The sequence below is a fragment of the Rousettus aegyptiacus genome, unplaced genomic scaffold (genome assembly GCF_014176215.1).
Source record: "Rousettus aegyptiacus isolate mRouAeg1 unplaced genomic scaffold, mRouAeg1.p scaffold_m13_p_1, whole genome shotgun sequence".
Taxonomy (NCBI): Eukaryota; Metazoa; Chordata; class Mammalia; order Chiroptera; family Pteropodidae; genus Rousettus; species Rousettus aegyptiacus.
In genome coordinates this window covers 51,957,957-51,983,827 of record NW_023416284.1, presented here as the reverse complement: position 1 = coordinate 51,983,827, position 25,871 = coordinate 51,957,957, and the positions used below count along the sequence as shown (strand labels likewise).

Genomic DNA, 25,871 nt, shown 5'->3' with positions numbered 1-25,871 from the left:
AAGCTTACTCTTTCCTATAAGCGTTGTGCTATTTTGTTTCTCTATACACACTACAGAGGAAAAAAGAGAATCAATAAACTTATTGATTAATTGACCTTAATCCCACACTATACTTCCCTCTGTAGCATCTTCAATAACTACATTGATCCTTATTTGACACCTCAAAACATGCCCCAGGTTACCCTACCTTAAAAATAAACAAAAAGTGCCACTCGACTAATTCATTTCAACAAATAGCTACTTAGAGCTTAGATATGTTCAAAGAACTATGGTGGCACCATGGGAAAGACAAAAGAGGGAAGACAGTCTCTTCTCCAAAGGACCTTCCCACTTGGCCCAGGAGATGAGATATATACATAGTGAGACTGGCTTGCAGGACCTGGCTCTTCTGCAGACCACCACCAAACCTGTTTCCTTATCTGTAAAACAGAAGTAATGATGGTGAAAACCTCAGGAGATTCCTGTAGTCCTGAATGTATTAATGATATAAAGCACTTAGTACAGTATAGCTCAAAACGAGTGTCAGATAAATGTTTTTTTTTTTTTTAAATAATAAATCAAATACATATGATATGGTAGAAAACCTCTTATCCTTGCACTTACCTGACTTGCCAAATTAAATAGATGCTCAACAATTCTTTTATAAGACATACTTAATACAATGAGGAGACACAGAATGATTTTTAGGGAGGAATCTGACATGACAGTTTATATTAAAAATAAAAATAAAAGCTAACGAGATGAGTAATACATTGTTTTTCAAAAAATATATCATCCATCCATCCAACCATCCATCATCTATGTTTCCATAAATCCATTCCAAGAGTCATACCCAGTCCTCCTCTCTCTACCTGGGTCCCTGATGTTCCTTAATATTTTCCTTTGCCTGTTTATCTGAGTAGCCCAGATATAGCTGCTGGAGCACCTAAATGGCCAAAGGTCTGAAAGTGGGAGAATCATACTGGTCTCTGATCTTTGGGGCACGTGCTATCATAGCAGACAGGCTATCAGCTCCCATTTATCACATCTGCATCCAACCTCTTCACATTTGTCAATCTACTCAGTTACTTCTCATATCCTCAGGGTCCAGGGAAACTGTGCATCCTGATATCCCTTTCCCCCGGGACTGACCCAGAGCAAACATTTTCCTGTACCATCTCTCTCCGACAATCTCATGCCTACCCTCAGAGCCTTTTTCTGGGAAGCTACTTGGCTCAGAAATAGAAAGACTGGAGTTGAGAATAGAGAAGAATAATGCCATACTGATGTTACTGTCTTCTCAGGATCCCCTCTGTGTAAGTAACTGTGTTTTATGTTTTGTGTTTGTGTGTGTGGGAAAACTGGAATTTATTGCATGTTTAGGTATACCGGGTTGAATAGTTTCCCCCAAATTCATCTGCATCTAGAACCTGTGAATGTGACCTTATTGGGAAATAGGGTCTTTGTAGATATAATTAGTTAAATTAAGATGAGATCATACTGGATTAAAGTGGGCCTAAATTCAATGACTTGTATCTTTATAGGAAGGCCATGTGAAAACACAGAGAGACATACATCGAAAACAACATGTAAAAACAGAAATCGGAGTGATATGTCTACAAGCCAAGGAATGCTTAGTATGGTCAACAAACACCACATACTAAGAGGCATGCTAAGGAGCGTGGCTCTGCTGACACCTTAATTTCTGACTTCTAGCCTCCAAACCTGTGAGAAAATAAATTTCTATTGTTTTAAACCACTCGGTTTGTGTAATTTGTTGTAGCAGCCCTAGGAAACTAACAAACTAGGTTTCAGGTGTAGTATGAAGAACTTTTACTTTATTGCATCATTTAATCCTCACACCAATCCTATGAGGCAATACTATTATTATTGTCATTCACATTGTATAGACTGAGACATGAAGAGTGTAAACCTCTTTCTAATGGTCATACCATTAGTAAGTGATGGAGACTCGACTCAATCCTAAGCGGGCTGGTTTTTAATCACTGTTCTCTGTAATCTCCCAGTACCTTAGGAACTTAAACACGATTCATACAGTTGTTACTAGAGGGAAATGCCTGCCAAATACAGCTTGTTGGTAAGGTTGTGAAGATGTGACTTGCTAGTGTAAGAGGATCTTCAGTAAGCACCTTTCCACATCAGGGTATGGGAAGCCAGAATGTGTGTGATCAGGAAATTGGCCCAGGAGCCCTTCAGTGTTGAGTGTGAGACACCGAGAAGGTGAGCAACCAGCATGTAACGACACCCATGGCCTGACTACTGCCCTTGGCAGGAAACATTCCCTCTGATGTATGTTTTCGTTGGTTCTATTAGACTAAAATGTTTTCTTTTATAACTGTGATGCAGTGGTTACTTGGCAAAGTTAGAGAAACTATATTGTGTGGTACAACTTCTAAGATGATGCAGTTTCTAAGGACTACCCAGGTGACAACAATCCACACTCACGGACGGGTTATCCCTCTTCTCGGCTCCCATAACTCCCTGTGTTTATTGCTGCTATTGCATCTTCTTTGCTGTACTATATCTGTCTGTGTTCCTTATAGGTAAGTCAGTTCCTTCAGGGGGTCAGAACAATGTACAACTCATGAATCTATCACCACCCCATGCACAAATGGCTATTCACTGTATACTATCTTTTACTCTTTCACGGTTGTTTCTTTGGAGGATGGATCATTTCCTCAATGAAACTATACACCTTAAATGAGGAAAAATTTTAATTAAGCTGGGCTCAGATGAAATATGGGGCATGGACTGCCATTGTGAGTAGAGACAATAGCATTGATACACTGTACAGAGACAGGACAAAGAAAGCTTAGTACGAATCAGGTAAGAATGCTTAGTACTGTGATGGGTGCCTATTTAGACAGAAAATGAGAAAAGAGCAAGACTGACCTTAATAGCTAAGATAGCTATATGTTTCTATATGTTGTGATTTAAGCAACTCCAGAAAGTTTCCTCTCATTGTAGTAAATGCCTCCTCAATTTTAGTGATGCCTAAAATTAATGTTTTTAAAATTATAAATCTCAGTAAATTAAAAGACATTGGTAGAAAGAGTACAATAATTTTTTTAAGTCATTGTATCTTAATGTCCATGAGTCTATCACATCCTTTGCTGAGAACACAAAATATGAAGATGAAAGAACATGAAGATCTTAGATGAAAGAAAAGAGACTCAATGACAGAAGAAGAAGAATAAAAATATGTATATAAGTAATTTTACAGTTTTGCCTGGAGTCTTGCCCTAAAAATGAGGCTGGGAATACATGGGACAAAGTCTTTAAAAGACCACTTATTCCATAAGATGCTATATTTTATTTACATGTTAGAAAATCTGGTTTATTAAGTCATCAAAGCTTCTTTTGCCATCATTCTCTCACATCCTAGGAAAAGAAGGAGGCAAATATCCAGTGCCTAGGTCCTTAAAAGGGTATAAGTATTTTATTTCTATCACACAGAACAGAGTAAGGAAGTATACTTAAATTATTTCTACTTTTTCTCAACTGCTTTTGATCTTACATTAGATTTGCTAGGAGGCCTTTTTAAAAAGGCACTTCAAGGACAAACAAGTTCAGAGCTGATTATTATTTCTTTGGACAATACTTATTAAAAACTGGAAGGCAGAGACATTGTCAATTTCTCATTTTGGTTGACCTTGCCATTTTCTAATGACATCAGCAGGAATAAGGTATATCTCTGCCAAAGGTAATATTATTTTTGCAAGAAGATATGTTGGAGAAATTAACTCTCTAGTGACTTACCATCTTTTATCTTTATATCACAAAACCAAGGAAAAGAATAGAGAATAATATTGGTCAACTATATCTTCATATAAAGTTCTTCATGGCATTTCTAAAAGGACAGAGGTTTATGTTAAGAAACTAATAATAATCCTTTTAACAATATTATAATACAACTACTAATACAAACATTATTAGCTATAATGGGTCTGTGTCAAACATGGTGATATGTTCTTTTATATTTATTATTTAAAAACTTAATTCTCACAAAAAAACAGATGTCTGTTCAAATTCCAAACCTTGTTCTCTCTTTTAAACACTATGCTATGGTCAGTTAGACGAGTTCAAGTAGAGTCTCTACCAATTAGAATTGCGTGTGACAAGAAGTTAAATTGCCTCTCTTTTCCTCATCTAAATAGCAGACTAAGTCATAGAACTTACTAAGTAGGTGTGATGGTTAGTTTTATGTGCCAATTTGTCTGGGCTACAAGGTATCTAGATATTTGGTCAAATATTCTGGGTGTATCTGTGAGGGTGTTTTGGGATAAAATTAACATTTGAATTGATAGACTGAGTAAAGCAGATTGCCTTACCTAATATGGATGGGTCTTATCCAACAAATTGAAGGCCTAAATAGACCAAAAGGGCTGACCTCTCCCTGACAAGGAGAGAATTCCTTCTGCTGACCTGCCTTCAAACTGGAACATCAGCTTTTCTCCTGCCTTGACACTCAAATTAAAACATGAGCTCTCCAGCCTGCCACTCGCACTGCAAAGGACTTGTCAGCCCATATAACCATGTGAACCAATTCCTTATAAACTCTGTCTCCCTGTTTCTGTCTCTCTGTTTCTGTCTGTCTCTTTCTTTCTCTGTCTCTGCCTCTGTCTCTGTCTCTCTCTCTCTCTTTCTCTCTCTACACACACACACACACACACACACACACGTAATTGATTCTATTTCTCTGGAGAACCCTGACTAATACAATCAGGTAGTAAGATCTAAATGAGACAATAAAATAAAATATTTACTGAATACAGCACTTAACACATGGTAGCACAGACTACCTACTATGTGACTGACTACCTCTCTCATAATAGTCATAGCACATTAAATGTTTTAGCTTTTTTAGGAAGTGAAAATATCCCAGGATGTTCTCTTGAACTCAAAACACAGAATGAATATGGTAGTATTAATCATTCTTGCTTATCATTCATTTCATGTGCCTTTGTTGGCTGAATTATTTGTTTTAAAGAAACCATAGATTGGGTGATTTTAACGTTTATCTTAGGTTAGTTATTAAATCAATGCTATCAAAGTTGGTTTATTACAGTGTCAGGAATTTAGAGGTCAAGTACCTCTTTTTTTCTTTTACTTTTCTCATATATAGATATTTTAAGTCTTTCATCTTTTAAAGTTGTATTTTTCTGAAAGAATGAGTCTGAGAAAAATAGTAGTTCAATGAATAAGCTATTCAATCAATAGTAATACTAACCTATATCATAAGAGTGACAGGAGAATTACTGTCTATAAAATATTCTTGTGAAAGGTACGCATAAAGAACATACAGAGAGAACACGATGTAAGTTGTTTTAAATGATCTCATCCTAAAATAAATCTCTTCAGTAAAAATAAAAGAGAAGATTTAGGGGCCCTCCCAAAAGCAATGAACAAATTGGACATGGTAAATTTCCTTTAGAACCTCAATTCAGTTCACTACGTATCCCAAACTTATTTTGTACTGGGTATTATGTCTGGTACTAGGCATATAAAGGCGAGTGATATGTGCTCTCTGCCCTCAAGGAGATCACAGTCTAAGTTCCACTCAAAGCAGAATCCAGAGTTTAACAAGGATATGAGGAAAAAGTTGGTCACCTCAAGTTGGAAGATAAAGGTAAGGTGGAGAAAAACACGGTCATGGTGATGGAGAGAAAAAAGAAGCAGACAGAAGCTCCTCGTGACTCAAACAGGGGAGAGTGAGGGGAGGAGCACAGAGAGGTAGGTGATGCTCAGATTATGGAAGGTCTTCAATGTCGTGCACAAGAATTCAGATGGGTCACATAAATTGTCTGTATTAATCCAACAAGGTGGTATAAAGTACTTTGATAACATCTCATTGCTAAGAACAGAAGACACTTCCTTCACCTTTCAAGTTCAGTAGTGTATTTGTGCTAGACTCCTCACCACATGGTTCACTGTACTGTGGTCTCCTAGTCGAATCTATTTGATAATAGTCCTTCCTTTATCATCTGTTGAAAGAGACCTAGAAATGGGGAAAGGGAAAAAGAGTTGGGGGAGGAATCGCAGTTTGACATGTGGTCTCTTCTCCATTTTACCATTTTCCTGATGGGTGTGGGAAATGTAAAGTTCCATCTGCTAACCTCTCTCATCCTGGAAAAAGCTGGAAGTCCCAGGAGAACCATCAGTCAGGGTTTGAGGATCACTACAATATGGGGAAAGGGGCTGTTTCTCACCTGGAGTTGCTGAGAGTTGGCTCATTTTAGAACTCATACAATGAATATGGCAGGTATTCTGTGGCTCCAAGGAGAAATAGCAGGTTTCCATGCTACTTGGTGCTGAGGATTTCCAGATGATTTAAGAAAGATATCAGACCGCGTGGAACAGCTGCCCATCGAGCCAGAAACCACACACCTGAGAGGGCATGTGGTAGGTACACCCCTTTAAAGGGGGCTAAAAGAGATAGGAGTATCCTCCTCTGGGGGTTCTCCTGGCCTTCGAGCTGGGTCAGGAAAGCATGGCCGAGAGTGTATGACCAATCAGATGATAGAAACCTATTTTCTACTGTACCCAGGTGGAAATATGATCTGAAGATACGAGTATCTCTGTATGCCACCAGTCTGATAGAGAAGCAAAATTTGCCAACAGAAAGGGGCTCACCTCCTTATCTTCCAGGTATGGGCATTCACTGAAATGAACTGCTCTCTCTCCCTACCCCATTCTCATTTATGCCATGAAAAGCACAAGCACATGAGAGAGGGAGGAAAAAGATGGAGAGAGAGGAGGCCACACCCTTTTGGGCCCTTTACTGACCCTATTCAGAAAGCAGAGATAGAAAATTTACCTGAGATGAAACTAAGATCTTAATAGCAAGCTTAGACTCCTGATAACTGGATTGGGGCTAAGGTATAATTAAGCAACAAGTTAATTTCTTTCCCTTTTCTTCTCCCATCTAGTGAGCTGGGTTTCTGAATTGCAACCAGGAGTCATGATTAATATGGAAATAGGTACCTGGAAATGGGGTGTTGCAAATGACAGACTTTAAAGTGTGAGATTGGCTCAGAGGATCTGTGGGCAGCAGGGCTTCCTCTTGACCCCAGTTGGGAAGTTGGCATTTCCTGTAATACACAAGAAAAGCTGCTGATTAAACTTGATGGTTAAACTGTTGCCTATTGTATTCTGGCATCTCAAATGTGCTACCTGAAGCTTGTTTTGAACACTGCCACTGGCTAGTGGGGATTTGGGGATAGGATTTCTTCTGTGAGTCAGGACAAATGTTCCTCAAAATAGGCCCCATGCAAGAGAATAATGAGAAGGAATTTTTAAAATGTAATCTAGTGGCAATAAGTTTGGAGCATTGTGTAACTGTTTGGTGTTACATTTTTACATGGTGCTCGTTTTAATAATCCTGTTTTATTAGCCAATGCAGTTGAACATTTTTGATATGGCAGGAATGAGGGATTTCATTGAGGAAGGAAATCTCAGCCTAGTGCATATGTTGGCCATGGGATAAACCTCATCTCCAAGCTTAATCCATCTCAAAAACTAGGGGCGATTTTGAGAGACATTCATAAAGGAACTTGGGCCTAGATTAACATTATATTAGTTCTCAATTCCTAGAGTAGCAAAGATTTCTAAAGGAGTGTCACAAAAGGAATAAATAGAACATCTACTATGCTGCTATTCTTTCTCTCATGAGAGCCATAATCGCACTCTAGAATGACCATGAGTACGGTTGTTAAGTCAACTAGATTAATAGATAGAAACCCTAAGTTGCTACATCTTGAAAGGGGAGACTGTTACTATGATCTGGTCAGTTTGAAGGACATTACATTGACCACTTACTACTTGGGGAGAGTCACATTGCTAATTAAACATCCCTGGAAACGTTCCTTCCTTCTTTTCTTTCACAGGCCTGGAGTGATAAGAATATGAGCTGCCCTAAGAAGCCTCCATCATCTCTCCCCTTTTCCAGATTTTTTTCCTCCAACACCAAAGCAGCCCTAGTGCTACTATCCTGTTTAGAAAAACCTGCGGCAAGCAACTCTAGGCATGAAAGAAAATCTGCTTTGTCTGTCAGCTCTTTCTGCTTTCTTCTCTCTTTTTCACAGGCGCTATTTGTACTTTTCTCCCACTAGAGTGGTTAGCTTTGGAGTGAAATCTACCTAAACCCTTTGGCCTGCTTTTGCGTTATGTTATTCAGACCCCTCTAGCTTTGGTTAAAATTTTCTCCCCAAACTTGGGGTTATGTATTGAAGTTTGGGGTCATACTCCAGCTTTTCATTACTTCTTCGTTTGTGTGTGTGTGTGCGTGTGCGTGTGCGTGTGTGTGTGTGTGTGTGTGTGTGCACATTGTTCATTTCCTTATGATCTTTTTGGAGTTACTGGTCAAGAGCAGGATTCAGATTGTGATGGTTTTAAAGTATGTCTGCAAATTATTTGACACTCTTCCATTTAAAAGATGGAGCTTAATTTCCCTCCTTTCGATTGTGTGCATTGGACATAGTGACATGCTTCTAATGAATAGAATGTGGCAGAAGTGATGGTTTGTGACTTCTGATACTAAGTCATAAAAGGCATTGTTACTTCCAGCTTGCTTTCTTGGATTGCCTGCTCTAGAGGAGGTCAAGCAGCCCACGGACAGGCTCACATTGGAAGAAAATGAAGCTTCCCACAAGCAACCAGCACCAGCTTGCCAATCCCGTGAGTGAGCTACCCTAGAAACAAATTCTCCAGCCCTAGTCAGACCTCACATGATTGTAGCTTTGGCCCAACATCAAGCCACTCCTGAATTTCTGACCCAAAGAATTGTGAAGACAATAAATGTTTGTTATTATTTTAAGTTACTACATATTGGGCAACTTGTTATTAGGCAATAGATAACTAATGGTGATTTTAGTACTCAAAATGATATAATGCTGTAATAAAAACCTAAAATGTGGGAGAGGTTTTGGAACCAAGAAGTGAGAGGAAGCTGATAGGACTTTGAGGAAAGAGTAGAAGAATCTTGATGGCCTTTGAGGAGGCTATTGGTGAGGTCTTACAGGAAAGTAAGAAAAAATTTATTGGAAACTGGAGGGCAGGGAATCCTTGTTATGGAGTGGTAGAAATCTTAGTGACACTCTTACCTGAAGTTACATGAAAAGTAGGAATGTACTAATGAACTGGATTGTCTAGCTAAGGTGATTTCTAGGAATATTGCTGATAGTGCCACCTGTCTTTTTTTTGGACTGATTAGAATCTAATGTGAGAGAAGAGAGATAAGTTAAAAAAAAGACTGTTCAACATAAAGGAGCTGGGACTTTCTGGTTTTGAAAATTCCCAATTTCTCTAGATGGTAAACTAAAATTAAGACATGTCCTTAGTTAGAGAGCAAATTCAGAACTCTTATCAGAAAAAAATTGTAAAGATGAAGCTGAGGGAGTAGCTGTGAAATCCTTTGATTAGATCTCAGAAAAATATAGGGGGTGAGTGCCTTGGAAAATTTTACTTAAAAAATAAGGCTTCTAAGAAACTTAAGGTCTTTTTTTCTCAGCAGTCTCAGCAGAACCCTAACTAGGGAAGAGCATATCTCAAAAATATTTATAAGTGTGGATTTGTCTAATGGCATGAGTCTTCAGTAAGAGTCATAGGAGACCCACGAGTTTTAAAGACAATTATATGGCAGAAATACCACTAGCTTCGATTAAAAAGAACACTGTAGTAGAAAATGAAAAAGAAATTTTTGGGTTTCTAACTTTCTACAGGAAGGTCACAGGCTTATAAGACTACTCAACTACAAGCATTGGCTGCACTTCATGAAAAAGGAAGGATGACTCAGAGGGAAAACCAAGAAACTAGGGTGCAGAGCCAAAGAGGTATGGAGAATTATTCCCAGGCCTTGATTCCCAGTCAAGGAACTGCCAACCAGTGCTCTGCAATATTATGGAATTTCTATGGACCTGTGTCTTTTGTAAGGTCCTGTGTTCACCCTTGATTAGAAGTATCAGCAGCACTTATCCTATGTCTACTATTGTGTTGAGTATTTTGGAGCAGAGGACTTGCCTCTGGTTCTTAGGTCTCTTTGGTTCATAGGTCTTCAGGTTAATATTTGAGGAACTATACTTAAGGAACACCAGAGTAGCCTCTTTCACATCTGGATCTAACATAGATGATCCTAGACTTTAAGCTGATGCTGTAAAGAATCAACTTTGTGAAAGGGATCTTGGCAGTGACTGAGCATATGTTGCATGTGGGAAGAATGTAAATAATTTTTGACTAGAGAGCAGGCTGTGACAGTTTTAAAACATGTCTGCAGATTCTTTAATACTACTCCCTTCACAATATAGAGATTCCCCTTACCTTATATGAAGGCTAGACTTAGTGACTCACTTATCAACAGAATATGGCAGGAGAAATAGTGTGTGACTCCCACTACATACTGGGGTAACTTGTTATACAGCAACAGATAATAAACTTGTTTCCCAAGTAGTTTCCTAATACTATTCCTAAATACCCTCTGAATAAAAATCAGAGTCTAATATAATTAAAAGTACATTTTGAATAATCTCTCCCTTCATTTGAGACCAAATAATCCCCTCTCTGTAAATTCTTCATTTCTTCTCTCCATATCCACAATTTTAGTGTTCAGATTGTTTCTATGTCTGCCACCCAGACTAATATGAAGACTTCTTGAGCCATTTCTATATTACCACTGTACTTTGCATATAGTAGGTGATTAAAACTGTTTATTATCCAAGAAAAATAAAATCCAGGACAGATATCACACATTTTTAAATTTTAAATAAATAACAAAAGAATTACTTTTACATAGCAGATATGCCATAAATATTGGTTGTGTGATTGATTAATGGAAAAAAATGTTAAAAAGAAAAAAGAATGTAAGAATACAGATGTTTGTTAAACTGGATAAAGAGAGCCCTAACTCTAGGAGCTGGATTGATATTAAAAAAATTAGCACAATATTATTTCCAAAAAGATACAATTCCATGATGTAGAAGGAATAAGAGAAAATGAGTGAAATATATGGTTAGAAAGAAATTCAAAGGAAAATTAATTCTCTTTCTTTTCTCTTTAATTCGTATCTTATTGCCTTAAAAAAAAACCCAATCACATCTGTCTTTCCTGGTTTAAAAAAAATTATTACATAATTTTAAGTTAGAAGATAGAAATTTTCCCTAAAAGAGGCTATTTATCTCCTTAATAAGTTGAAAAATATAAATAATAATCCATTACATTTGGATGGTGCTTTGTAAATCACATAGGATTTTTCATGTTATCTAATTTATCTTTTGCAACAACCCTATGAAGTAGGCACAATAAGATTTTAAAATTATTATTATTATTATTTGCAGATAAGGTAATCGAAGTTCAGAGAAGTTAAAGGAACTGTTCGAAGTCACATATAAGGTAAGTGGCAAGGCCAATACTTACATCCTGGTTTTTTGACTCCAAATCCGGTATTTTCTCATTATGTCACAATGAAAACTGAGTTAAATACATGGGAAAGTCAGTTCAGTTTATCAGTGAATGAATGATCTAAAAGCACAGCAATATTTCCTAGCAAATCATAGTCATAAAAGCTCCATCTGGAATGAATTGCCCAATTCCAGAAATACAGGCCACATAAAAATCATATCTTACCTGAAATTAGAAGAGAAAATTCACAACACTGCTGAATGATAGCTTCGTCTCACAGGGTGTCTTCCTTGACTTTATAAAAAGCCATACTTTCATTCATCATTACTACGCTGACTCATTTTTCTCATCTGATAGATGTTGTCTATGAACACACACACAAAAAAAGTAAGTCGTTAAACAAGTTTATCACACATTTAAAACTTTTTTCAACTTTTTCAATGACTATAACTTCGAGTCAACGTAATCCCTGTATTGAAAATCTATTACTTTTAGTAAGAAAAAAATATTGCATTGAAAATTACAAAAGTATATGCCTTAAATCAAGTATGTGATCAGCAAGAAAAACTGAATAAGAGAATAATTTGTGTGGTGTTGGATAAATCATAAAAGGTGTTAAGTATAAGCCAGGAGGAATCAAAAGAGGTATTCTGGAGGAAGGCAGTAGAATATTGAAGGTGAAGTGTGGGAATGACAAGATCATATGTAGAAGATAAAAATCAAATCAATTTAGTTGGAGCAGAAAGTGTCTTGCTGAGAGACTGTATAATAGAAGGTGTTTTGGTACTGCCAGGTTAAGGAGTTTCGACATCATCAAGCAACTGGGAGTACTTGATCCAAAGAGAATAATGAAAATGAGTAGAAGACTTTTCTGGCCACTATCAATTGGATGAATGTACATATTTAGGAAATTCAAGAGCATAGTAATAAAAAGTCTTGGTAAAGACATTGAAAGTCAAAGAAATATAAAATCTAAGAGCTGGAGAGATAAAATAGAGTGGTATGGTAGTTGCCCTCATAATCAAGAATCAAATTTTGCCTCACTAATTGGAGAACAATCTGATACAATGTACCTTCTGATATGATGTGAAACATATTTCAGCAGAACCTATCAAGAAATCTTGTCAAAAATATTTATACTGAATCTAATGAAGTTAAATTACAGAAAATTTAAGAAGATAAAGAAGTTTAAGTCTCAGCATAAGCAATTAGACAAATCAATAATGTGGGATATTTTATAATTGTTATGAAAACAGCATGAAAGAAGAAGTTGGAGAGCTGTTCCAAAGTTCAAAGAAACCAAAAATTAAGTGTAAGGTATAAATCTCTATTGGATTCATAATTGTTAAATAGCTCTAAAAACATATTTTAGGACGGGAGTAAAAATCTGCATGTGGTCTAGTTATCAGATGATTTCAAGAATAGCTGGAGAAGAATTTAGAAATTAGGTAGTATAACATTAACTTTATAGAAGAGGAAACTAAGGCCCAGAGAGTTTATAAGTGACAACCAAAATTATATATTTAATTAATCATAGGTTAAGTTTAAACCCAAGTTTTCTCTTTCCTAGTCAATGCTCTTTCCACCAATACAGGCAGACACTATTTATATAAATCATGGCTATTGTATGAAATGACAAAAATAACTAACCATAATAAGGAAAGGAATGCTGCTTCTTAGGTATCTCTTTACCAATGGGGTTTTCTTACTTTGCTGGATGGGTGTATAAGAACTTACTAGCTCTCCCCTCAGTGAAAAGCATCGACTGCCTCAGTCATTTTGCATCTGTGTATTGCTCACTGCCTTTTCATCCTTTAGAATTAAAAGATTTTTCCCCATATAGATCTAACAATTAAAACCACAACTAAGAAACCACAGCAGAAAGCACAAGGAGTCCATCTTGTCCCTCTGAATCATAAAATTGTATGCTGCCTCCCAGAAAAGTTAAATTTAATAAAATGCTGAAACAAGAACAAGAGGTAAAATAACCACAGCCTAAAACATCTGTGGTTTGGGCCCATTATTGTCTACCTTCCTCCACAGCTTATGTTTAATTCTTTTTAATAAACTGAAAGAATGGTCATTTGTACCTCAATACATACCCATAATGCAACAGTCTTACCCACACATAGGCAGACCACAAACAAACAAACAAACAAAACAAAACAAGCCACCTAAAACAATTTAATACAATTAACAAAGTTCTAACATTTTTTTTTTTCATTTTATTATAGAGCTAACTAGAGCTGTAGATATGCTTATTAGTTACTGGCTAGTATATTTGTTTACTTTCCTGCTTGTTTTGAAAGGGAGAGAAAGGTTTTGTTCCTTCATTTATTTACAAGACAATTATTAGAAATACACACACATGATTAATTATCACTGATCATGCACTGAAATGACAAGAACTGACAAAATGTATCAGCAGTATTCCACAACAAAAGAAGGTTTTCATTTCATTATAGTTTTTGACCAAATATTTTATCTTTAAAACAAAGTTAGCTTTAAAAAACTATCCAAAGATATTGATTTTTAGTTTGTTTTTTACTAGATACTCCTGAGACAAACAATAAATATTGGTATTTCTAAAATATGACCCGGAGAAATAGAAAAGAAAAAACAAGAAGCCTAAATAATATACAGGCTTTATAATCAACTCTCAGAAGAGTTAGTCATAGATCTACAAATATTTAAAGTTCTCACTTATCTCAGAAAGTTATCCTCTTCTCTAGACTCTCATATTGTGATTGAGTCACAAGTATAGACAGATTGAATTGCCAAATCAAATCATAGTTGTTCTTAGCTTTATCATTGAGATGAAAAATATCAATTATCAAACAGCCATACAGGAACACTGGGTGATAGAACTAAAATACAAGAATGTCTCATTATTTTGGAGAAAGAGAACACTTAGGTATAAAGCTTAAAGCTAGCTGGAGGTAACTGATTTGCCTATAACCAATATTTCATGAAGTAGTAATGAAAAGATAGTGATGCTTTATGATCTCCCAAAAAGAATTTTCATAAAGCAAAATGCAGATGTGGTCCTGAAGTATAATTAAATAGGTAAGAATACTGTAAAATAATTAGACCCGATAGACACAATTCCACTTTGTGTCCCTGCATAAAATGATATCTTTGATGACATAAAGGAAGGATTCTTTCTGTGCATCTCTACACGTCCCCTCCCCAAAGTGAAGATCCAAAAAAGACTATATCTGTTTAACACATTTTATTCCCAAATCCTAGTACAGTGACAAATAGTTGGCACTTAATACATATTGGATGAACAAAAAATGAAGTGAATAGAACACTTAAGAAGATTCTTAAAACCTAGAACAAAAAAAATTGTGGAAAAAAGTGAAACATGTGATAGAGACTTCATTAAGAGACCAGAAATAAATTCACAGAGAAATAATAGCATTTTTTTTTAATTAACATGTTTCTGAAAATCTAACAAGCTTACCAGGTACCTAGTAAAATTATTGAAAAAAAGACCACCATCTAGCCATTATATGATGACATTTTAAAATTTCAAGGATAAATTAAAAATTCTATAAATATTTAGAAAACTAAAACACAAAACAAACAAAAATGTGATCTAAAGTATTTCCACAAAAGTAATGTCACAAGACAACTGGGCAGCATTCACTAACTTTGAGTGAGAGATTATTTACTACATAGCCGAATTGTTTGTGTATGAAGGGAAAGAATTTTAAGTTACACAAAGATTCAGAATACATACTCCTAAAGTTACCTTTCTAAAAATATTTACTTGAAAGTTTACTTGAGGGTCTTACTTAAGGAAAATTATAATAAATCAAGATTGAGGACATATAAAAAGACTTGTGGAGAGCATTGGAACCAATTAAACATATATTTCCTTAAGAGCTGTAGAAAATATTATGGTAAAGCATAAAAAAAATCAAAAGTAATAATGATTTAGAGAATACATATAAAAATAAAATTGTATAATATCGATAACACAGAACAGAAATAATAATATAAATCTAAAAGAGTATGCTATATCACCAAAGTCAGGAAGTAGATCAAGAGACTAGCTTATATTTTGGCCAATAAAAGAACCTAAAGACATTTCAAAAAGCAAAAACTGAATGAGTCACATTCTCAGACAAGCATACTATAAATCCAGACGTATTTTTTAAATTGAGAAATCCAAAACACTTAGAAATAGTAAATATCATCACAAAGCTAAAATAGTTCAATCATTAGGAATTTACTGAAATATTTTCCATACGAGTAAGTCAACGAAGAAAAACCACATACTTGAGGATGACTCTTAGGTACTTTCTTCCTATAAGAGACATGCAACTTTCTGGCCCAGAAGCCGTCAGCCATGAGATCATGTGAAGTTATTTCACATAGCAGGAGTCACCCTCCATGTCCCAGACCTGCTTCTTGATTGCCTATACTTGAAATTATTAATAGAGCTTGACGATGGGCTAGATCTGATTCATGTGAGTCTGATTTGACAATCTTATCTTCTGTATTATAGCAGATTGTAGATTAGGATTTGTTGCAAGAATGGTTGCCTATTTGTGTAAAGTGGTAAAAGCTTTGAGGCAAATTAGAGATGATAAATCTAAGAGTCAAATTGGAAAAACTCAATTTCTAGGAAAATAGACTTAGACCTAGGGGCAATGGCTAAGTAGATTATCAGGGAGTGTCAGGCAGAAAGGAACAAGTAGCCACCAGAACCACTTTACACCTGTTCAGTAGATCAATGGCAATATGCCTCAGTGAAAGCATTTTTTGCAAACCAGCCAATCACTTGGAGCCATCACTACGTTTCTGATCTTACAAAGTCAGCTAGTCAGGAACAGAGTCCAATAAACCTTCAAGTGCCAAGCAATTAATAATCTCACTCAAGTAACTATGCTTCTACAGATTATGTCAGCTCATTTACACTTCTGAAAGTCCATTAACCCCTGAATTCCAAGCTTCTCATAAAGCTCTATATAAAATCAGCAGTGGCTCTACTCAGAGTGACTGAGTCTGAGCAGCATAGCTGTCACACAGTAAGCAAGAAATTCATATTTTAATCAGATTTTATTCATGGCTTCCTTACCATTTAACATTACTGAAAGTTACCTCAGGATCATCTGGAAGACCCTCACTTGGCAGCATCCCAGGGAACCCTTGGGCCAAGAATATACTCACTGTGCCCCTTATGTCCTAACTGTTTTGCCATTTGATGCCAGGTAAATCAATAATGATTTGAACTCTAATTTCATTAAGCTCTTATTGCCGAATTTGCTCATTTTAGTATCTGTAATCAGATTTGAATAAAGGAATTAGGACTACATCTTTGAAAACAGATAGTTAACTTTTTGTTGTAAAGATATGTCATTTTTGTTGCTCCACCAGCTTATTTTTCCACTGCTTGTTTTTTTATTTGTTTGTTTGTTTGGGGATTTTCTTTTTGCATTTGTTTGTCTATATATACAGTGATCTTGTTTCATGTTTTTGTTTTGTCCTACATTGTCTCGCTTCTGTTAACTGCATAAAGAAGGGATATAGGCCTGATAAGTCTCTAATACAATCCAAGTTAGTCCTGACTACTAATGCATGAAGGTTCATAACCAATTAAATAATTTGTGAGCCTAGAGAAAAAGTTTAAAAATTATTAAAAATTTCAAATAGCCATAGCAGAAAATTAAAACAAGTGTCAGGTCCCTCTAAGCATGGGGGGTCCTGTGGGGCTGCCCAGATCACACATCCACAAAGCTAGTCTTGTAGAGGTCTGTTGACTGGCAATCAATTTATGGAAAGATGAACACTCAATATGTTCATTGGATTCCCTTCAAAACTTGTCTTGTTCATCTGTGAAAGAAGATTACTTTGTTAAGTCCATATTCTGGTATCAATGATAGTTGAGTTGTCAATAGCTCAGCCCCTTTCTCTGTTTGGTTGAGGAATAAGAGACAACATTCAAAAGTATACTATTTAACCAATGATAGCGCCTTTCTTTCTAGTTTGTAATGGATTTGTCTGTGTCAGTAGTTCACCTGGGGTGAGTCCCCCAATCCAAAGAATATCTAACAATGTCTGGAGACATTTTGATTGTCACAACTGAGAACTTTATAAGTCAAGACCAGGGATGCTGTTAAACATTCTACGATGTACAGGACAGTGGCACACGACAAAGAATTATCTGGAGAATCAACAACAATGGTAAAGCTCGGGACAATCCTTTGTTGGTCTATTGGTCTCTCCTGCAGCTTTGGTTGAATGAGAACCAAAAAGGGGAATTGAGAACAAAAATGTTCCCAAGCTCTTAGGAAAAGACTGATTGTTCTGTAGCCCTGACAGCATGTAGCCAATGAGGACAACTCTTTGCTTTTGAAATTTAGCCAATGAGGAATAGATTCACTCCAATAAATTCACCTTTGAGTTCCAGTCGATGATATTACCAAAGCTAGCAGGCTTCTACGAATGATGTCAGTACATTTATACCTGTAAAAGTTCACCAACCTCTGAACTCTATGCTTCAAAAAACCCTTAATAAGATCAGCAGTCAGCTCTACTCATAGAGACTGTGTCTGACCAGCAAAGCCCTCTCTTAGTAAAGTAATCCATCAATTCAGCTTTGCCTTTTTATTTCACATATTGAACAATGCTCTCATCATCCTTTGACAACATCTATGTCCTCATGGTATGTTCCTTATGACCACTTAATTGAAGAAGAAAAAACTCAGGTCTGATTTTCAGACAATTCTTCATTATATGTTGGCACCAACTAAAGGTGAACTTTTGCAGCAGTGCAAGCCCAACAAAGAATGTTCTGAAATAACAGTGATGAATGGAAATTCACCCAGTGAGGAAAAACTTTGAGTAGTATATTTATTATCTACTTGCTCCAGATGAAGACATTGTCAAACATACAGATCTATAGTGATTCAGAGGCAGTGGCAAATTGGTTTTATTGTTAGGAACTTGGAAAGAACAGGATTGAAAGATTAATCATAAGGAAATCTAGGAAAGAAGTAAATGAATGAAACAGTAATAGGCGCAATAAAGGTGTTTATGTCCTGTATGAGTGCATACAAATGGGCGTACACTATAGAGAAGGTTCTCAATAATCAGGTTGACAAAATCACATGTTCTGTGTATATCAGTCTTTTCCCCAGCTACCTTTGTTCTTGGAACGAGTTCACATTTTCAAACCAGGCATTGCATCAGAATTCACTACTTGAAAGGAAAATTAGTAGTTTGAAGATTGATTGCTTAGCATGAAATTAGAGCAAAAAAAGAATTCATGCGAGGGACACAGTCTGATGAAATCTGATAAAAAGTTCCTCCCCCACAGCAGAGAAAGACTCTAGAGATCTCAATGTTCATGTAATTCAGATTTAACAACACTCTCGAAAATAATGAATGCATATTGCTAACATGTGTTTCTGTAAAGCTTATTTTTATCTTTCTGCACTATATCATTTTGGTAAAAGTTTTGAAATATGTGTCAATATCACTGATTAAGCAACAATCAAGTAAAGCAATTTTTCTTGAAGGACCTAAGAGATATTTTGTATTACTCATAATGTGTTGGTTTGATTAGTTTAACTTGCAAAAAAGGCAGCCTTATTTTCCTTACAGCTTTGCCCCAAGTACAATTCATATTGACTCTTCGTATTTTATGAATTGATACATAAATAAAATAAGTAAAATGAGATTTACTGATAAACATACATATAAATATATATGTATACGTATACATATGTATGGTGACAAATCACTCTTATCTAAAACTTAAGCCATTCCACTATAATGCTTTTTAGCCCTCCTCAGTGACATCATCTGTAGACCTCCTTGCCATTTCCTCTTATTAATGAAGATTTTGGAATTTTATTCACATTCTTTAATGGCCCTCAATTCATAGTCTTCATACCAACATCAACATGGACAACTCACAAAATGACCCTATCATAAAATTGCTGGAGTCTTAAATTGCAATAAATTTAACTCTGCTACCAGGCTCCAGTGTGGATCTTGCCCTATCTGACCATAGCTTACTATCCTGCCAGATCTCTCATACCTTGACTCCTTTCATCTAGTCTTTGGCTATGGAGAAATTTAGTCCCAATTTTTCTCAGCCCAATCCTTTCCTGACCTTTCTTCCTTTCAAACTTGGCCTAGACACCACTGTTTATCATTTCAATCACAACTCTATTTGTTTATATGCCACAATATATACTGGTTGCTTCAAATTTCCTTTAACATAGAGATTTAAGTTACGACTATGGTATAATTTTTGTAGCAGAGATCTTTTACAAATGTTATGACCTAAACTATTATAATATCACATTAGTTCCTGTCACCTTTTAATATTTAATATAATTTTGATTATATTTCTCTCTTGATTAAATATTTCTATATGTAGAGGTCATCTCTTATTTTAAACACTATTGGCAGTCGATTTGACACAATTTTAAACATAAAAGGCTTGCGTTCTTTCTTTTCAGTATTGCCATTTTCTTCAAATAGAGTATAATACAAACATATGTCTCTGTATACCAATTTTCATGAGTACATATTTTCTTTTCATTATCACTACATTCCTATTTTAAAATGCACACTACTATTTTTTCAAAAAAAACTTTCCACCCTAATAAAGTAATTTCAATGCTTTCTACCCTACCTCATTTAGGTATGTAAAAAATAAAATAAAAAATAAAAATAAATTAAAAAGGCAGTATGAGGAGAGGAAGAGAGAAATAAAAAACAGCCTACTTTAAAAGAGTAGATAGTATAAATGATAGAATATTTGATGACACTGTTTTTGTTTTTTATTTTGTTTTGTTTTGTTTGCTTTAAAGTTTAAGAGAACACTAGGCCAGGAGTTTTCAAATATTTTGAGCAGCATTTATTTTGCAAAAGGAAATATCTGTACAAAACCAACACGTAAAACACATGAAGTGGGCTGCTTCAGTTTAAGCCTGAGGGAGCAGGCCCCAGGCACACCCTGGTTGGCATCTGCCTCTCTCTGCAATAGCTCTAGAACCACAACTACAGACCCTCAGGGTTCTGGGGAGCAGTTACTGAACAAAAATTTATGACTAAATACTTATCAATGACATGGTAGCAGCAACGGATGTCTCAGAAACTATTATAAAATGTGAATATATTTCAAGTCCCTCTCTTACATTTCAGTGTTCAAAAACCACTATAGGGTAGTTCTATTTAATTTTTTTTTTTTTGGATGAACTTCCAGACTATATTCCATAGTGACTGGACCATTCTACATCCCCACCAACAGTGGATAAGGGTTCCAATTTCTCCACATCCTCGGCAACACTTTTTAACATTTTTTTTTATAATAGCCATCTTAGTAGGTATGAGGTGATATCTTATTGTGGTTTTAATCCAGTAATACCACTTCTGAGTATATGTCCAAAATGCTTGAAACGAGGATCTTGAAGAGGTATCTGCATCCCCATGTTGATTGCAACATTAACCACAGTATCCAAGATACAAAGCAATCCAAATGACCATCAACGATGAATGGATAAAGAAAGTGTGATCCATACATACAATGAAATGTTATTGAGCCTTAAAAAGTAAAATAATCCTGTCATTTGTGACAATATGGATGAACCTAGAGGACATTATGCTAAATGAAATAAGGCAGACACAGAAGGACAAATACCATATAATTCCATTTATACAGTGTATCTAAAATAGTCAAACTTGTAGAAGCAGAATGGTGGTTGTTGAGGTTTAGAGAAGAAAAAAGTGAGGAATTGCTTTTTAATGAATATAAAGTTTCTGTTATACAACATAAGGAAGTTTTAGAAATCTGTTGTACAGTATAGTACCTGTAGTTAACAATATGGTATTGTGTACTTTAAAGTAGATTAAGGGAATAGATATTATGTAAAGTGTTCTTACCAAAAAAAAAGAATAAAAGGATATTTTTAGAAGTGATAGTTATTATGTTTAGTACTTTGGCTGTGGTGATAGTATCACATGTGTATGCATAAGTATGAATTCATCAGGTTGTATACATTAAAATGTAAACTTTTGTGCATATCCATGATACCTCAATAAAGCTAAAAACTCCTCAATAAAGGCCATTTACAATACAATTTTGTTTTCATGTACACAAATATATGTGATTTCTATATTTTTAGAAAGAATTAAAATTTTGAAAAAACTGTTTGGATAGAACTCTGTTCATAACAAATAGCTCATGTATAAATATTTGAGCTCAAATATTTCCACAAGCACTATCATTTTGCCACCATTCAGAGTACCTTCTACTATAATTGTCAGATAAGTTGCCTATGATTCTTTCAATGTTTCACCAAATTTAGATGCTGCAAAACTGCCTTCCAAATTTTATTCACTATAGAAATAACATCAATTTGCCCAGCTAAAAGTTCCTACAAGTTGAATTTTGTAAAGTGGAATTAGAGAACTTGGAAACCAAAGCTCATGCAATAATCTGCCCTTGTTTAATTTACTTAGTACTTCTCTTGTTCCTGAGGATAAAGTTCAACATTTTCCATGGTGTAAGTTTTGATTTAATAATTGAAACTTTCTAAAAGCTTCAAAAACTAAAGGTGTTGGGTGCTATGTTCATTGAATACTTTCATTAAAGGTCTCCAACTAATTTTAAATAGATATAACAAAAACTTGGAGGACCTGTCTCCAAAAATAGTCCAATACTATTATGGTAGCTCAGGTTGATTTACAAATTAGTTCTTCAAAGGCTCAAGTGTTTCTGAAGTCTGACTGGTGATGGATAAAGAGAAAAAGTACATATTTTCTGAAGTATGTTTTATAATTCAACATAGGTTTCACCATAACAACTTTGTAAGTTAATCGTCATGTGTATATATTTATGTTTACATTTGACAACCAAAACTTCCATTTAGATTGATAGAATATCAGAGCTTTGTTTGGATGCAATTGCATATCACGTGTGTTCCACAACCAATTCCTAGTACATGTCATTTTTACAGATTTCTTAATTTACTAATAACATTATTTTTACCGCAAGGCATGTTTAATAAAATCTGTTTTGTATTAGTATTCTTAAACTCAATAATAATTTTATTTTTAGTGAGAAACTTTATTATTAAATGTATAATAACATTCAAAATATTAGCTGTTTCACTGTTGACATAATAAATTCCCCAAACTTTATTCTGATTCTGTGAATTGGATGAAAAATCAAACCATCATTGAAATAAACTGATTTTATATTTGAATAATTTAATGACATTAATTAACATTGTAAACATTTGACTATTTGTGACCTTCTGCTAATGAAACCAACATGTTCACATTCTTTAATATTTTCTTACTTATCTGTCTCTAATACTATTTATTCACTTTTCATATCTACACATAAAAAGTTTGAAAAAAATGAACACATTATTTTAGAAAAATTAATTTTATCTAGATGAAAAAAATCATGCTTTCCACGGTGATGTATAAATGCACATTCTAAAAGTACATTTGTAAAATCATCAAATTTAAACAGTCTAATTTTTGAACTAGTAACTTTTGAAATAAATGATACTTCTCCTTCAGCAGATTTGTGTCTCTTAGCTTTCAAGTGACCAGACATGGCCCCTATCCATGTCAACTGTAATATTGACAGACATTTCATGCAACATATTCTGTTCATTATCAATTTATTTTAGAAATGGAAAGTCTGTACTTATTTTTTATTAAATAAAGTATGCCCTTTATTTAGATAGTTATTGCTAAAGAAGTGTACTAGGAAACACAATACTGTTAATCAAATTAAAAAGTAATTTTATTATATAATAAATGACGAAATAATTTTAAAAAGAGCTTTCAATATAGCCTACGAGCTCTAGGAAAGGATGGTCTAGCTCTATTTCCTACACATATTTCACGCACACCTAACTAATAATTTTCTGTATCTCCCACTGACTCTGCCTACTAATAGTCTGGTAGCCTTGAGCATCTCATATGTTGTAGCAAAAGCCACATCACAAATGGCAATATTAGGTATCGTCAGGGATGTCATTGTTAAATAATACTTCTAACACTACCTGTGGCAAGAAAGAATTACTTTTTTCTAGGCTACAGATAAATAGAATTAACTTACATGTTGAAATAATTTTATCAGTGAGCACTATTATGCTATCTTTGAGAGGGAGGTATTGGTTTTTGCACCTGGGAAGGGTTAAGACACAGATTCCAGTTATCTCTAGTCATCTTTTAGATTTCACCAAGTATCAAAGTGAGAAATCTAACTATACATACCTCTTATATGCTACTAGGTGAGACCATGGCAATAGCTACAAGTGAGACCTACTGTAACAGGTCAGGTTCCTCATGAGGCAGACTCAGAGATCAATACTGTCACAAAGAAAGTTTATAGGAATGTGTTCTTGGGATCAAAGCATGTGGTAGAGGTTAGAAAGAAGACGAAAGAAAGCGAGAAAGCGAGAAAGCGAGAAAGCGAGAAAGCGAGAAAGCAAGGAAAGCAAGAAAGCAAGAAAGCAAGAAAGCAAGAAAGAAAGAAAGAAAGAAAGAAAAGAAAGGAAGAAAGAAGAAAGAAAGAAGGGAGAGAGGGAGGGAGGGAGGGAAAGAAAGAAGGAAGGAGAGAAAGAAAGATGTAGAAGTAGGCAGAGGGAGAACTAAGCAGCAATGTAGTCACAACAAAGGCCCTGGCTGACCCCATAAGGGAACTGTGGAGCTGGGATGACTCTTATAATTGTCCAAAATTGGGAGAGCACAGGCCTTTATACCCCTACAATTATCAATTATTAGATATGGTAATCCAATATGGGATCACATCAGTTATAGGATAAGACAAGGTGGCTCTGTCTGAGGACAAGTCTTAGGATTAAGTTAACAGATTTTATATTTGAGCATGTAGAAGAGTTCAGTTGAGAGTTGTAAGCTTCTGACCATTCCAAGTAACTGAAGAAGTGAGTGCTTTGGTCTTTGGAGGAATAAGGGCAGCATACCTTAACACCTACTACTTCTTCAAACATATCTTAGCTTATCTTAATGCAGCTACTCATAACAACACATCATTAAAAGTGAAAAACCTGAAACAACGCTAAACTGAACAGGAGTCAGAGAGCAGGCATAATTCAGCACTGTTCTAGACAAACTGGTGTGTATGACCAAGTTCATCACCCTCTCCTGATTCTCTTTTTGGAGAAACTTTGACCACCTTTTGGTCTCTATTATCTAGTCTCTTCCTCTGCTGACCTCTTAAATGTCTGTCTTCTCTCAAGGATCCAATAATTGTCACTTTCTCTTATTACTCTATATCCAAGTCAATCTTATCCTTATTCATGACTTCATTCATTCAAAAACTTTTTGAGTGAATAATATGTGATGAACACTGTGCTAATTTCTGGAGATACTAAAAAAATATAAGACCTCATCTATGTTGCTGCATACTAGTAAACACATGATTCTATCTAAGTATATAAAATATTCATTAAGAGGCACCGAATCCAAATCATGTGAAGGAGTTGAGGAACAGTGGAGACTTCCTGCCTTAAGAGATGTAAGAAAATAAAAAGGATTAGTGGGCAAAGAGTAAGAGTGAAGATTTTCCATGTAGAGAAAGTGGCATGGCACATTCGAGCAGGTGAAAATATTTCAGCATGAATGAGGTTTACAGGGATGAAAAGGAGAGATGTGACTAAACAAAGAACATATAGCAGTTTGAGAATTTATCTTGAAAACTATGATTGAGGCTCAAAAAGAGAGTTTCAGTAGAATAACATCATCAGATTGCATTTTTGAAAATCGAACCAGCAACGATGTGGAAAAAAATGGTTTGGATCGGACAAGATGTAATAATCGAAGAATCCAAAAAGAAAATATGGGGAGTTATTCTAAATCAGTCCAAGTGATGTTGGGAAAAAAGGCTAACTTGGAAGACATTACAAAGAGACTTAATATATAGAAAAAATAGATATGGGATTAGAAAACCAGAGATGTTATAGAAGACTCTAAGTTTTCTCACTAGGATAACTGGCTAGGGGTGATGCCACTCACTAAGAACAAAAATAATACAGAACAAGGAATAAGTTCAGGAGTAAGAGCTAATGAGTATAATTTTAACTTGTTGCATCTGCAGTACTTGTGAGACATACAAGAGATGATGTAAAACAGCCAGCTGCATATGTATGATTGGAGAAGAAATGTGGGTTGGAGACATTCTAGGAGGTCACTATCATATAGGTGACACAGAAGACATGCAAGGAAATAAGACTAACAAAGAAAAGCCTATACAGAGTGAGAAGAGAAAGGTAAACTAATCAGAGGGGACATCACCACTTATAGAGTGAGTAGAGGAAAAAAAGCCTTCCAAGAGGCTAAGTATTCAGAGATAGGAAATATGTTGAAAGCAAAATACCATGGAAATCAAGAGATTTGATTTGAAGGAGGTAATCTGAAGAAGAAGAGAATAATAATAATAAAAAAATCCAGTGAGGCATTAAGTTTTATAA

General features: G+C 35.2%; 1 protein-coding gene across 7 annotated transcripts in view; it reads right to left on the bottom strand.

The window, feature by feature from the left end:
* MSH4 (mutS homolog 4) overlaps window positions 1-25,871 on the bottom strand; it is a 191,634-nt gene that overhangs the window by 57,231 nt on the left and 108,532 nt on the right. For 4 of the 7 annotated variants that reach the window (XR_004955335.1, XR_004955336.1, XR_001594980.2 and 1 more), the window contains exons 18-19: window positions 11,617-11,755; window positions 6,985-7,091 (exon numbers count right to left, since the gene is read on the bottom strand). The gene's annotated coding sequence lies outside the window, so the exon portion shown is untranslated. Of the gene's footprint in view, window positions 1-5,880; window positions 7,092-11,616; window positions 11,756-25,871 lie in introns of all 7 variants that reach the window. The other 3 variants (XR_001594978.2, XR_004955333.1, XR_004955332.1) reach the window with 2 other exon arrangements.